General features: G+C 44.7%; 1 protein-coding gene across 3 annotated transcripts in view; it reads left to right on the top strand.

The window, feature by feature from the left end:
• The first annotated feature begins 892 nt into the window (after nt 1–892).
• The window catches only part of RUBCNL (rubicon like autophagy enhancer), a 40,011-nt gene continuing 25,794 nt past the window's right edge, over nt 893–15,109 (top strand). The window contains exon 1 of one of the 3 annotated variants that reach the window (XM_073894532.1): nt 893–1,085. The gene's annotated coding sequence lies outside the window, so the exon portion shown is untranslated. Of the gene's footprint in view, nt 1,086–3,312; nt 3,455–13,905; nt 14,131–15,109 lie in introns of those variants that run through there. The other 2 variants (XM_073894533.1, XM_025874873.2) reach the window with 2 other exon arrangements.

The following is a 15,109-nucleotide window of genomic DNA, read 5'->3' as shown; positions in this document are numbered from 1 at the left end:
GCAGAAGCAAGTAGTAAAATGGCAGGATCACTCTCCCTTCTGAATGACGAGGGCAACAACCTCAAAGCTAGGCCCTGGCACCCCTAAAGGAAAGCAAAATGAGGCAAGACAAAATTCAAGAAAAGAGTTTCCAGGGGCAGAGGCCATCTCTAGGCATATTGCTTTCACTTGGGCTTTTACTCCAAAGAAGTATTACATCATGATAACAGATCTTAAATACATATATGTAATATATACTTATTTATAATATGAATTTATAAGATAGCACATATTATATTTAACTTATATAGTATATTACACATGTAACATTATAATACATATATTTTCAATATATATTTACATGCATGTATATACATATGCACATACATATATACTTCATTATGGTAAAATATACATAGCATAAAATTTATTATTTCAACTACTTGTAGGTGTACAATTCAGTGCCATTAAGTACATTTACAATAATGTGCAACCATCACAACTATCCATCTCCAGAAGTTTCTTCTCATCCCAAACAGACACTGTACCCATAGAACACAAATTCCCCATTTCCCCTCCTCTCTAGGCCCTAGTAACCTCTATTCTATTTTCGGCCTCAGTGAATTTGCCTATTTAGGTTCCTCATATAAGTGGCATCATACAAATTTGTCCTCTTGTGGATAACGGATGTTTCCAGCAGACAGAAAGGGGGAAAAGAACAAGCGACAAGCCAAATGCAGCTTCCCTGGGTTCTTTGCCTCCCTGTCGCATGTGTTGACTTCTCTGCCATCGCAGGATCAGGCTCATCCCTCCTTCCCTGAATGTCCGTCATGATGTCAGTAGGCTTCTTTTCATAGCTGATTATGCTGTTCATCTCATTTCCTTCCTGTTTTGCACAGAGACTGAGTTCTCCTTTGCTGACTTCGTTTGCTGAGCTCAAAAACAGTGTCGGATCCCTGCTCATGGCACAAATCACTTCTTGTGAAGTCTGGCTGGGTTGGGGCAGGCAGCTGCCAGGCCTCTAGTCTCCTATGAGGCTGTCTTGGCCACAATGGAGCCTGTGTGTGACCAGTGGGTGCTGGGCACGAGCCTGACCAGCTGAAGTGGTGAGTTGTTCCTGTTGCTCTCACTGCCCTTGGGCCCTGGGGCGTGGAGGGTACTGTGACCTGGAAGATGACCTTCCCCATGAAAAAGAAAAGCAGCCTCTGCTTTTCCCGAAGTGGGTTTTGGCTGGTAATTATTAGTGACTTTCTCAGAATTGAACAATTGGTTAGGCAGTCTTAGAAAACCCATCCTCAGCATTTAGTACTTGGGAAATTCTACTTCCAGAATTCTAATCCCAGAGGGGACAGTAGGTTTCCAGTGAGTATTTCTTATTTGAAAAAAATCTGTCCTTGAGCTTTCTTTCTGAGTTGTAGAGGTACTCTTCCAGAATGTGGGCCTCCTTTATCTGTGATTGGTGAATGTGTATGTTCAAGTTTATAGGATGTCCACATAACAGGGCATAGGTAAAGATGATTTCAAAGTGACTTCAAAGGGAACTGACCAAATCTTACCATCTTGGTCTAAAACCTCCAGTGCCTTTACAAGAATGCTTTTCTTATCTTGGACTTGTCCAGGCTACCACCTAGTACAGTTTGTTTTTGTATTTTGAGGGGTTTTTTTTTTTTTTTTTTTGACTAGCAGACTGATTTACTTCGCATGATATTCTTTCTCTCTACTTCCTCTTGATTCTTCTCTTTTAAATATTCCTGGGAAAGGCTCTTGCTTTGCCCCTCAAGTTCATTATTTTTCTGTGTCTTGCTAGTAGCATGGTGGAAAATGGACATAAGGTTTGGTGTTAGAGACACTGGTCTTTAAAGCCTGACTGTACTTTACTAGCTGTGTGACCCTGGGCAAGTAACTTAACCTCTTTAAGACACAGCTTTCTCCTTTGTGAAATGGAAGCAGATGATTTGTTATTCTCAGGAATGTTGATGGATAGCTCAAAATAATGTAGAAAGGTACCTGGTACATAGGAGAGCAGCACACATTTACAACCTTCCCCTCCCTCCCTCCCTCCCTTCCTTTCTTTCTTTCTGTTTAAGGTAAGCCCTTCCCAGTCTGCCTTCAGCCTATCTGAATTCCTGAGACAGAACCCCAAAAGCCCAGAGTCCTTTCAGGTCTAAGCGGCTCTAGGTTCCACACAGACTGTGTTCAACAAAAGTGGGGTGATTGACAGCTAGTATAACAACCGGCTTTGATACTGGATCCCACTGTCTTCCGAAGGAGCAGCGACTACCTGGAGCCGCCCCTTAGCCACTGCACTCTAGGCTGTGCCAGGGAGGGGGTGTTCGGAGGGGGTGTTCCAGAGAGACATCCAGCACATAAAGGCCAACATACCTGTGACCTGGTTCCACAACCTGGAAGTGACACAAGACAAAGCCAAGGAACCACGGGGGGTGCGATGCGGTTGGTTTTACCCTGAAGAAGGGATTCTTTTAAGTAATCCCAGACAGGCTCACCTGCCTGTTGTTATGGGGACAGGTAACTCTGAGATTCTTTCCCCAAGGGAGATTAGGGCGCTGCTGGAGTGCTTTGAAGTGCGTTCCCTAGGGGAGAAGGGACATCGTGCACTCTGCCCTAGTAAACTAAGTCAGGGCTTAGGTTTCTATTATGAAAACGTCCTGTTTCGGTTGGCAGCTTCTCCCCAGCATCCACCTAGATCTGGATACCACCCGCGGCATAGCTGTGACTGAACGGCAAAGCCTCGCTTCTAGAATACAAGGTGACGATTACGTGGGACGCATTCCAGGGAAGTCCTCGGAGCCGGGCTCCGCGTGGAGCAGCCAGCTGAGGTCACGCTCCGGATAAGTTTTAGGTCCCCGCTGGGCGTGCAGATTTCTATGCAGACTAATCCCAATTACTCAGGAGAACCGTTCCCCATTTCAGGCAGTTGCACGGCTGCAAATACCGCCGCTTGGGGCGTCTGGGGCCGGGAATGCGTTGTCCTCCTGGTCTGCGTTTTTCTCCGGGTTTCAACCCCTGACAGCGCGCTTGCGTCTGGGCCCCCAGCGAGGGCAGGGGGTGATTTCGGGAAGGAACCCGGGGAGAGCAGAGCACGGCTGCTCCCGGCTCTCCCAGCCCACGTCACCCAGGGCTCGGAGGTGGGGGCCTGGGGCACGGCCGCGTAGGGTGGAGGAGCGCGGGCGCCCCAGCTCTTGCCGGCTCGCGTCGTCCGCATCTCTCAGCAGGCAGCCGGCTCGGGGGGCTGCGTTTCGCTTCCCCGGGGGCCTTCTCGGATTGCGGCTGTAGCCCGGGATTCCGACGGAGGGTGGGGGGGTGGTGGTGGCGTGGCAGCGTCAGGGCGCCGCTTCCCCCTCCGCGCTCCCCCTTTCCGCCGCGGTGGCGCGCGCTGACCTGGCACCGCCGCCGCGAGCCGCTCGGATCCTCGCGAGCCGGGAGCCGACGCGCTGCGCTCACCTGGCGAGCTGAGGTGAGGCGGCCCGGGCTGGGGGAGCGACGGGAGCCCGAGGTGGGGGCACGCCGACAGGGGGAGGCTGTCGGAGCGGTGGGGGTGCGAGGGGTGCCCAACGTAGGGGCTCGCCGGCGGGGCGAGGCTGCTGGAGAGGTGAGGTGGCGCGAGGGGCGCCGGGGAGGCTTGCGCGAGCCCGGGGCCGTGCGGGGGCTGGGCAGTGCCGAGGCCCCGGGGTGAACGTAGGAAGGGGCTCCTCAGCGGGGGTAGAGGATTTTTATGGGACTTGCAAAAGGGAGGGGCCCTGTGCTCGGCTTGGATGCGGAAGGCTCAGGAGAGGGACCTCCAGGCACTTTATCGCTTGGCGACTCCCAGGGAGCACAAAGCCTGCGCCCTGCGTGGACCCAGGCGCTGTGTTCTGGACGCGATGGCTTTTCTCGGTTCCCCAAAAGCGCGCGCACGGATGGCGAAGGCCCGCGGAGGATCTCCTCCCCAACACACCCGAGCCTTGGATATCTGGTGGCAAAAGCCAAACTTTCTGCTACTTCACCGAGCTAGGTTAGAGCGTGAGAGCGCGGCATATCGTGGTCGAGCGCGCGTTGTGAGGTCCACCTGCTGAGATTGCAGCGGGGAAAGCGGAATTGCTGCATTTCACCCCCACCCCTTCCAGCCTGCCTGTCGCCGCGCGGTGAGGTTTGCCACCCCCCTTCCTGCGACTACTGATGCTGTCAGCCTGGAGAATGTGGAAAACCTTCGGAAGAGGGGTTATTCAGCCCTAAATGGGAATTAAGACTAACAAGAAGGGGTATATTCCAGAACTGTCTTACTGTATGATTGCAATGGAACATGGAAGGATCTTTGAATTGAAGATGTGGTGGGAAAGCTCGAGGCGCTGAGGGTCGGCAAATCTGGGTTTCGTCGACTCTGTCCTAAGGCCGAATAGCAGTGAGGTTTTGGCAAGTCAAGAAACCTCGTTGAACCTCAGTATGCCTGTGTGAGAAGTGGGGGGATAATCCCTGGCCCACCCCCCACTGGATGGTTTGGAAGGAGGGAGGGTAGTGTTTTGAAAAGTATGAAGTGTGATTACTATAAATTAAGATTATCACCACACTGCTGCTCACACCTCCCTCCTGGCCGCCAGCAGAACCTCCTTTGGAGCAGAGTTAAGGCAGCACCGTCCGGGTAGTTGTGGGCATTTTCCTGCTTCCCTATCCAAAATGTCGACGTGTGTCTGTTTCTGGGGGTGTTGATGCAATTCCTCTTCCCAGCGCTACCACCTGACGCCGCGCATCACAGTGTGACATCAGGGGATCAGGGAACAGGAACTTTGCCTTCCCCATCTTCTTTAGGGCCTGAGGGGGATGCTAAGAAAGTTGAGGAAAATTGGTAGTGGCCAGTGGGGTGGGGGTGGGGATTCATCATTTGACAGGCTCTTCATGAGACCATTTAATTCTGAAAACATTGTTGGCTTTCTGAAGTTGGAGTTCTTGTTCTCTGATTCGGGGAAGACTCTGTCAGAGCCAAGGATAAATAAGCAAGAATAAGCATTTTTCATTCGAATGACCTTTAGAGGAAGGTAGTAAAGAGCTAAAGAAAGAGTACCATTGCTTGCTAACAGGTTTTCCCCACCTGTCTGAGGGCACACAAATAATAGCATTGCCAAATTTAAATAGTTTCCCTTGTTACTAAATTTAGATTCATATTTCTAATATGGAAAGGAAAGAGTCACAAGGGTGGTGGTGTTACTGTTACAATTTAAGCAGTTCTTTTTAAATAAGCATGTCCAACCTTCCAGCCATTATAAACATGAGCAATCCTAATGCCTGTATGTTGTATTGTATATATCTTTTCTAAAAAGATAAATAAGGTAAGCATGTCAATGTCACCAAGCTGTCTGATTGGTTTTTCATTTTAATTAAAAGGAGTTGAGAGGTGACTCATTTATGAAGTTGGGAAATAAGACTAGCTCTCCTTAGTTGTGCTGTCATATACTGAACTGTAACTTTTTATAAAATAACACTGATGGTGATGATAAAGCTAACTTTTATTGAATATTGTGTGCCAGACTGAGAATTCATTTAGTTCTCACCACAATCTGTAAAGAAACTGAAGCACAGAGAGGTTAAGTGCCTTACCCAAGGTCACACAGCTAGTAAGTGAGGAATTTCTCAGATTGGCATAAAAATTATATTTGATTGGGACCCTGGTGTTTTTTTCTTAACTTCTGCACTGTGTTTTATCCCATACACACAGGCAGCATGAGGGTGAGGTTGGGGGGTCTGGAGCAAGGTTCCATGTCCCAGTGCTGAGCTTGCTGTTGAGTTGCTGTGTAGTCTTCATTGTACTTCCTTTTCCTGGGCCTCAGTTTTCTCATCCACAAAATAGTCATAATAATCCTGTATTGAATGAATGTTTTATTTCTCACTGGAACATGAAGTGTGAACCGTAAAAGAGAAACACTCCCAGTATGTAAAAGGAAGTTTCAGAGGCAAGTGTTTTTGTCATCCTCAACGTAGGCTGGAAAATGACAAAGGAGAAAAAGCCAAAATAATCTACACACTTAAATGTGATCTGCCCAACAATTAATGTTTGGAAATTACTTTAAGAAAATACTTTAGTTCTGTTCTTGGATCTTTAGTTTTACACTTATTAAAAGAGATAAATGTAAATTAGACCTCAAAGTTTTGGGGAGCAGGTCAGGTTGAAAAGCACCCAGGACTAGCAGATGCTTTTGTCTTCTTGATTTCAGGAGCTGAAGACTGGAGGGCGGGGTGGCCTTAAACTCTTCCACATTCTTTTATTTCAACAATCTGTAGTGGGTCAGAAAACAACTGTCCAGGAGATACATGTAACGTACTTCCCTCTTCTCTCCTTCTTTATTTGGAGATTGTTCTTAGAAGCCAGCTCGAGGGATGGCTATTTTAAATATGGTAAGTCAGGAGAGTTGAACTTTTGTTTATGCACATTTTAAGGGTATTTTAAGCAACATGGCTCAGTCGTCAAATCATTTGAACTGTCCTATGAAATATATAAAATGTATTTTTTGTTTGTTGGTTTTGGTTTTGGTCTCATTCTTAGTTTAAACTCTTGGTCCCTGTGGAGATTTGGGCCCGGGGAGGTAAGCATGAGCATGTCACTGACATTACCGGCAGCCCCTTCGTGCTTCATCAGTTTTGATATTCTGGAGAGATGTTTGGATCTGTGAGATTTAAAGGTCTTTTCCTTTATCCCTGTGCTGTCACAGGTAAGAATGTGAACTTGGGAGCAAGACAGCCTGGGTGTGAAACGCTCCAGTTACAAGCAGTGCCTCGGGTTCTAGTGTTGTTATATCTACTTCATAGATTGTTAGAAGGATCAAGTGTGTGTGTGTGTAGAAAATCTAGAACAGTGCCAGACACATAGTAAATGCCATGTAAGTGTAGTTATGAACTGATAACGATGGCTAAGATAACAGAAGAAGAGTGCTCTGGGAAAAAAAAATAGGGCAGTAAATGAGGATAGCGTACACCTTAGGGATGCAGTTTTAAAAAGGGTGATGAGGAAAGTCTCATTCCAAAGGGAAATTTGAATAAAGAAGGGAGTGCAAGTAGAAGAGTATAGAGGAGTGTAGGGATGCAGAAGGGTATAGAGGTGTAGGGATGCAGAGGTAGTAGAGAGGGGTCAGAGAGGTAGCTCAGGGATACGTGGGCAGATATAGCAGTGTCGAAATGTTTTTTTTTAATTTAAAATTTTTTAATTTCATTTTATTATTTTTTTAATTTAAATTCAGTTAATTAACATATAATGTATTATTTGTTCCAGAGGTAGAGGTCAGTGATTCATCAGTCTTATATAATACCCCGTGCTCATTAGATCCCATGCCCTCCTTAATGTCCATCACCCAGTTACCCCCTCCCCCCACCCCCTCCACTCCAGCAACCCTCAGTTTGCTTCCTATGATTAAGAGTCTCTTATGGTTTGTCTCCCTCTATGGTTTCATCTTGTTTTATTTTTTCCTCTCTTCCCCTATGATCCCCTGTTTTGTTTCTTAAATTCCACATGTCAGTGAGATCATATAATTGTCTTTCTCTGATTGACTTATTTCGCTTCGCATAATACCCTCTAGTTCCATCCACATTGTTGCAAATGGCAAGATTTCATTTTTTTGATGGCTGAGTAATATTTCAGTGTGTGTGTGTGTGTGTGTGTGTGTATCACATCTTTATCCATTCATCTGTCGATGGAATTTTTCTTTTTTTAAATTTGTTTTTTTAAACTTTTTTTTGAGAGAGAGAGAGAGGGCACACCTGTATACAAGGTAGGAGTTGGGGGACAGGCAGAGGGAGAGAGAGAATTTCAAACGGACTCCAGGCCCAGTGTGGAGCCTGGCCCGGGGCTCGATCTCACGACCCTGGGCTCCATCTCACAACCCTGAGATCACTACCTGAGCCAAAATCAAAAGTTAGATGCTTAACTGACTGAGCCACCCAGGCGCCCCTATTTTTGTTTTTTGTTTTTTTACTTTTACCTAGGGAGTTTGCTTATGGAAAATTTCAAACTTAAAAGTAGAGGGAATATCTCCCACTCTCCCTGCTTGTGTTCCCTCTCTCGCTGTCTCTCTCTCTGTTAAAAAATAAATAAAAAATCTTTAAAAAAAAAAAGTAGAGGGAATAGTACATGTACCCTTCTCCCATTTTCAACAATTATCAACGTGGCCAATTGGCTTTCATCCATATCCCCGGCTGGCACTTCCTACTGGATTATTTTAAAGCGGATGTCAGAAATTCCATCAATGATTTCTACATACCTCTTTATATATTTCTCAAAGATAGGCTCTTAATCACACAGAAGCACAGTACTTAACTGTGTTGACTTTGTTTCCCATCTATAAATCGGGACCAGCAGAACCTCCCTCACAGCCCTGGTTTGAAGATGAGGGTGGATGTCTGGACCGCCCGGTAGGGTCCGGCGACCGGTGCCCAGTTGCTGGTTGCCATCATGCTCGTGATATTGTCTTTACCTTGGTAAAGTCCTTGGTTTTTGTTTTTTTTTCTCTTTTCTTTTTCCAGATAATTCAGTTGTGGCAATTTCACTTCTACTTCCCCTTTCTTCTCCGTACCGACTTTAGGCACCTATATTCTGTATTCCCTTTATCTACGCTCCATTTCCCCCTTAGCTTTCAGCACCTGTGTTTGCAGCCTGACTTACAGCTGGAGCTCCTCTGAACCCCCGACCCCGGAGCCCGTGTGATACGAGCACTCTCTAGGCTTCCTATGCCTTTTTGAAGGGAGATGGGAACTTCTTCCCATTTCATTTTTTTGGACAGCGTTATTGAGATAGAGATAGAATTCACATAACATACAATCCAGCCATTTAAAGCATACAGTTCAGTGGCACCTGGATGGCTAAGTTGGTGAAGACTCCAACTCTTGGTTTCAGCTCAGGTTGTGATCTCGGGGTCGTGGGATTGAGCCCCGCCTCAGGCTCCACGCTCAGCTTGGCGTCTGCTTGGGATTCTCTGTCCCTCTGCCTCTGCCCCTCCCTCCTCCCGCTCAAATAAATAAATCTTTAAAAAAACTGCACTTCTAAAGTGTACAGTTCAGTGGTTTTAGTATATTCACAGATATGTGTCATCCTTTCCACAGTTGATTTTAGAACATTTAGATCCTCAAAAAGGTACCCTGTACCCTTTAATTATCACTCTTTATGTTCTCATTCCCTCTCCTTCCCCTGAAACACCACTAATCTATGTTCTGTCTCTATGGATTTCCCTATTCTGAACATTTCATAAAAAAAAAATCTATCAATATGAAATATCTTTCGTGACTGGTTGTTTCACTTAGTATAATGTTTTCAGGGCTCGCCCACACTGCAGCATGTCTTAATACATCACTTCTAATTGTGGCCAAATAATACTGTGTTCTCTGGTGGTCACACACTTTGCTTACCCATCCATCAGTTGATGGACATTTGGATGGTTTCCACTTTTTGGCTATTGTGAATAGTGCTGCCACTCACATTTGTGCACATGTGCCTGCTTTCCTTCTCTTGGGTATATACCCAGGAGTGGAATTGCTAGGTCAAATGATAACTGTATGTTGAACCATTTGAGGAACTGCCAGACTGTTTCCTGACATGGCTCCCCATTTTATTTTACTCAAACATGGGAACCTCGCCATCATTCAAGGGTAGGTACCTACCCTTACTTTGCGTAAATGTTTGTATTAATATTTTTGTAAGTCTTATTCAGTTGTCTAATATTCATGGATAGGTAATTTTTTGTTTATTATTGTTTTTATATAGAGAAGGTTTTACTTATTTGAGTGGTGGTATGTACCTTTAGGATACAAGATGATTTACTGGAAAGGAAGAACAGAGTGCTATTTTCATGAATTTTTAAGTTACACAATTTATTAGAATAGCTATGCACATATAAGGTTTATAAATAAATAGTCTCATACTGGAGATGTATGTACAATGATTTTGTTTGTTTTTTTATAAATAGGTATAATCATAAAATTCCTGGCATGGTGTTCTAAAAACATGGAATCAAATATAGTGGTATGGTTTTTAATCCTTTGTTTTGTGACAGATCTCTTGGGAAAATTCTTAAAATTACTTTGCCAATGAAATTGCAATTATCCTAATATTTATGGCACACATAAATATCAGTGGAAGGAGCTTTGGATCAGGTGTCAGACTTGTTTTTTGTTTTACTTCCCGTAGTTATTCATGCTGAGGCTTTGGGCAAGTCCCGTAACATTCTTTATTTCAGTTCCCAAATCAGCATACTAAAACCTGAAATATTTCAAGTTTTCATCGTGTAGAATGAGAGTGGTAAGTGTGACATACACAGTGACCACAGGAAGTTAGTCATTTGTGTATCTTGGGCAACCTTTTAATTTTCTTAGGCAAAATATCTATGTTCCTTGGTCTTTGCCTTTGTTGGGTCTTCCCCTTCTCACCACACCCATTTGTCATAATTGCTTTCTGTCCTTCCTCTGGGTTCTTTTGACAGCAGACCTTCAAAATTAGGGATCATTGTCAGAGGTCAAGTTGGTCGGAGAGAAGTCCGCGCAATGCCACAGCCACCATTGCAATATTGCCCTGTTTCCTTCCTGGTGCTTCTCGTGTCAGAACACAGAGTTCAGCATGTGTTTGTTGTGGTGAAATTGCTGTATGAAAATGGCAGTTTACTCTGACTCCTGGCCACTTTGTGGAAGCTATGGACTCGCTTGATTGGGCATCTTAATGGTTTCTGTTTGACAAGTGATAGTGTGAGTCTGTCACCATCCTTCGGGGATGTGAGTCTATTTAAAGTCAAAGCTTGAAGGGAAGTAGATGCGGAGAGATGGGAAGAAGACTGGGGAACTGTGTTAACCCCAAATAGCTGACATGCTGTCTGTTCACTTGCATTTGTCTATTATTGAGCACGCTCAGGAAGCCACCCGAAAATCGGCATAAATGAATTTTATCTTTCACTTCAACTCTTACTTGTGATTTCTATTCTCTAACTTCCTTTATTCTAAGGAAATGGTTGACAGAAATTTTAGGTCGTGATCTCTAGTTTCTTCTAAAGGGTGACATCTATTCTAGACTTTCTTTCTTGGGCAACAGGAATAACCAACAGAGCCATACTTAGGTACTGTTTGTTCGTTCATTCTTTCATTCATTTTATTCACACTTGAAGAATGTATTTGCTGAGCACCTATTATGTGCCCCTGTTCTACATTCTGGGAACAAAGTCGTGTCCAGGTAGAATTTTTTTAAGAAGTTACCCTCAGAGATTTTGCATTCTGGAGGGTGTTAGTCTTTGAGATTAAATAAGATGGGGAATTCGTGCTAAGGAGTAAAAAGAAAACTAGAGGTGGGTAGGGGGAGAGGAATTCCTGGCTGAGGCAGTTGCCATGACTTATATGGGGGGACCATGGAGCCATTGCCGAGATGGTAACATTTAAGATGAGTCTTTAATGCTCCTAGTAATGTATTCAGTCAGTAGTTTGTGCTGGGGCAGAGAAAATCTAAAACCCTAAATCTGACCTGCTTGTGCCTATTCATAAGATTGTTAGGGGTCTTAGCAGCTAAAAGCTGCTCTTCTGCCATCAAAGTGCTGGCCAGTTATGGTCTGAAAGACTTTTGTGAGGTCACTATAGAGGTCATGGTGGCTCATACCCAACTGAGTTGTCCACAATACTCTGGCTCTGAGGTTGCCCTCATGATGCAGTCCTTCTCGACAGAACCACTGACTTTGAGGGCCAGAGACCCATCCAGAATGACTTGGCAGGGAGGGTCCAGGAGTCTCTCTTTTGTCTAGGACCGTTGCTGCTGCATATATATTAACTAGTAATCTGGCCCGTGCTCACCCTCAATAGGAAAATCTCAATAGAAATGACGGTAAGCTTTGCAATTTGATTTCTCTTCCTTTAAAATGTTTTTGGAAATTGATTTTATCTTTGTGTCTAAGCCTCTTTGATTCCCCATTTATGATAGTTGGGAGCATTTTGGGAAGATGCCAACCATCACTTAGGCCCACATTACCTCCTGCTTATCAGCACTGAAATGTATGAATGTGTAAGGTTAGTCGCCATGTCACCTCTACCAGAACATAAACTACTGGAGGAATCATGGAGCTTATTTTACTCCGGTGCTTCCAAAACAAAAACCATGCCAGGCATGTAGTAGATGCTCAGTAAATATTTGTTCAGTTGAATAATTAACAATCTACGAGCAAGGTGACAATGAGCAATGCAATGATATGATGGTATCTCATGAATTATCTGTTGCCCCAAAGATCAAGCAATGGAGATGTTGACCTTGGGGACCAGGGCCTGAACTTTGTTTCGAATCATTGCTCTCCCCTGTGTCAGTCTCCCTCCCAGAGAAACTATGCTCCTTAATGAGTGTCCAACCCACCTTGTCATTCTTTCTCTGCCACTACTCAGCTGGGCCCTTAGACATGGCTTTGAATCTCACGGGCCTATTCCAGCTCTAACATGTTCTCATTTTATAACCCAGAAAAGCCAACACCTGCTGTTTATTTGTGGGAAATAAGAACATCTTTCTAGAAGGAAATGGAGCAATCACCTGCTTCTGAAATTACTTTTGAGAAGAAAGTCTGTTTCGTTCAGTGCAGTTAAGTCAATTCCATATCTGGAAGGCTCATAAATAACATCATTCTTTTTGAACTAAAAAACACAGGGATCACTGCTACTTATCACTGGTTGGAGGCTGTGCGTTTTTATGTGATTTCGCATCTATACTTATCTCCCCCACACAAGAACAGCTATGACGCGTAGAGAATTGAACGTAAAACATGACTCCTAGCTTCATTCTCTTGGAAATACTGATGTTATCAGGAACTACAGACTCAGAACTAAAATTGGAACTTGTAAGAGAAGAGATCTAGTGAGAGAATCTACAAAAAGCAACACAAAGATATTCATTGCTGTATGTGAAAAACTGAAAATAAGTTTCCGTCAATAGGAGTCTGGCTAAGTAAATTTTGATACATTTATACTATAGAAAATGGTAAGATAGTGAAGAGTGATAAGCACCCTCAAGACCTTGTTGAGAGAAAAAGAAGGTTCATTATAGATTCTGTCCAGTATGAGCCCATGTGTATGGGTCCCATCTTCTGATCTGACATATGTATGTTAACTCATAGGAAGAGGTTGGAAGGGATAAAGTGGTTACCAGTGTCATTTCTGGGCATGAGGTGGGATTGGCAGGTTTGGGCCCATGTGTGTGCTTCACTCACTCTAGGCTTCTGTGTTTTGGGCATTCCATAAAAACACAGTCGTGGTTCCCATTTGTAATGACGACACCCAAAATTATTGGAGAGGAAAAGATGGGCAATGAAGAGAAATCGGGGCACCAGGTGAGATGTGAGGTTTGGAGAAGGAAGATGAAGCACTTCAGATGAATTCTGGCAGTCGCCACCATAGCCCATGATATTTGGTGGGCAGCGATTTGGAGCTTATGCAGTACTATGCAGTATTATGTGTACCTTATCTATGTGTATGCGTCACTTCAAAAGGTTTGACCTAGAAAGAAAGGCCCCCAAATCAAGAAAAACCAAGGAATTGTGGTACAGTTTTCCCATGTACCTTCCTTCAGTCTATTTGTAAGTGTTGGGTGAGAAAAATGTCCTATCTTTAGGAAACATGGATTCACTTCTATCCCTGTACGAATAATTCTGCCAGAGTAACAGAACAGGTGTATCTACCACAGAAATCTTCTCTCTAGCTCATGACACTAATTCCATTTTGTTGGATTTGCTCATTCAGTCTGTAAGTTTGTTGAGCCCCCATAGGCAGCTCTGCATCTGGCTGAGAACAGACAAGGACCCTGCTCTCATGGACTTATAGGGAGGGGGTGGAGGGGAATGACAGGGAAGAGGTAAAAATATATCAGGAAGTGAGACGACTATGATGAAAATTAAGCAAGGTTATGTGATAGGGAGTAACTGGGGAACTACTTTAAGAGAGGTGGTTAGGAAAGACTTCTTTGAGGAAGTAATTTATAAACCAAAGCATGCAACAAGGCAGAAAGGAGCCAGACATACAATCAGTTGGGGGAAGAGCGGTCCAGGAGGAGCACCGTTAGGGTGGGCAAGAGCCCATGGGACGTAAGAGTTTGCTGCGTGATTGGGACTTATCGGGGGTGGACAGAGATAAGTGAACATGGTCCGCACTGTCATGTCATGCCTTAAGGACAAGGTAAGGATTTTGGATTTTATTCCAGATTCGATGGGATGGGGGTGGGTGGGTGATTAGGGGACTGACATCTGATGTAGGCTTATAAAAGATACTTGCATACCTCTTAATTATAAGTTGTCAAGAGTAGGAGCAGGGAGACCCACTGGGCAGACGGAAGGAGGCCCAGGTGGGAGAGGATGGCGACTTAGATGAGGGTGGTAGCTATGGATATGAACTTGCTAATGGATTAAAGATGGAGAGCTACAGAAAGATAGGATCAGAGATCACTTCTAGATTTTGGGTTTCAGCAACTGGGAGGTATGTTTCCTGGGATGGGAAAACCAGGGAGGAGCAGATTTGAGGGAAATTAGGGTCTGTTTGGATGTGTTAGTTTGCGATGTCCCCTGGATGAATGTCGGAAAGGCAGTAAGATATGCTAGCCTGTGGTCCCAGGGGAGGTCAGGAGCAGGGATCCAGGGTGGGAGCCATCTATATACAGAACACTAGTATTTAAAACACTGAAACTGACTCCAAAGTCTCAGCTCACCACCTTGTACCTCTGTTCTCCACCATTTCTTTAAGCTAAGCTCACCTAAGCCGACTGCTTCCATCTCTAGGCCTTCCCCTTGCTGACCTCACTTTTGCTGTTGAAGGTTGCCTTGAGCCTCACAGGGTGAAGGACAGTGGGAGCTATAGGACACATGCTGGGTCTGTGATTATGGTGACCAGAGTGCTTCTCTTTGGAGTAGCTCTCGACATTTTAATCATGACTTATTTACTAGAGCCAAACACTGAGCTTAAACGTGAGCAAACTGGGATGGATGCCTGGGTGGCTCAGTCGGTTAGGCAGCCGACTCTTGATTTTGGCTCAGGTCATGATCTTAGGGTTGTGAGATCAAGCCCTGTATCGGGCTCCACGCTGGGAATGGAACCTGTTTAAGAGTCTCTCTCTCCCTGTGTCCCTTCTCCTTCTCTCTCTCTCTCTCAAAAAAAAAAGAAA

This window comes from Callorhinus ursinus, unplaced genomic scaffold, assembly GCF_003265705.2.
Source record: "Callorhinus ursinus isolate GAN/ISIS: 27379988/994484 unplaced genomic scaffold, GSC_fseal_2.0 scaffold7, whole genome shotgun sequence".
In the NCBI taxonomy this organism is placed as follows: Eukaryota; Metazoa; Chordata; class Mammalia; order Carnivora; family Otariidae; genus Callorhinus; species Callorhinus ursinus.
The sequence above is the reverse complement of the archived record's forward strand: the minus strand, read 5'-3'. Positions and strand labels throughout refer to the sequence as shown.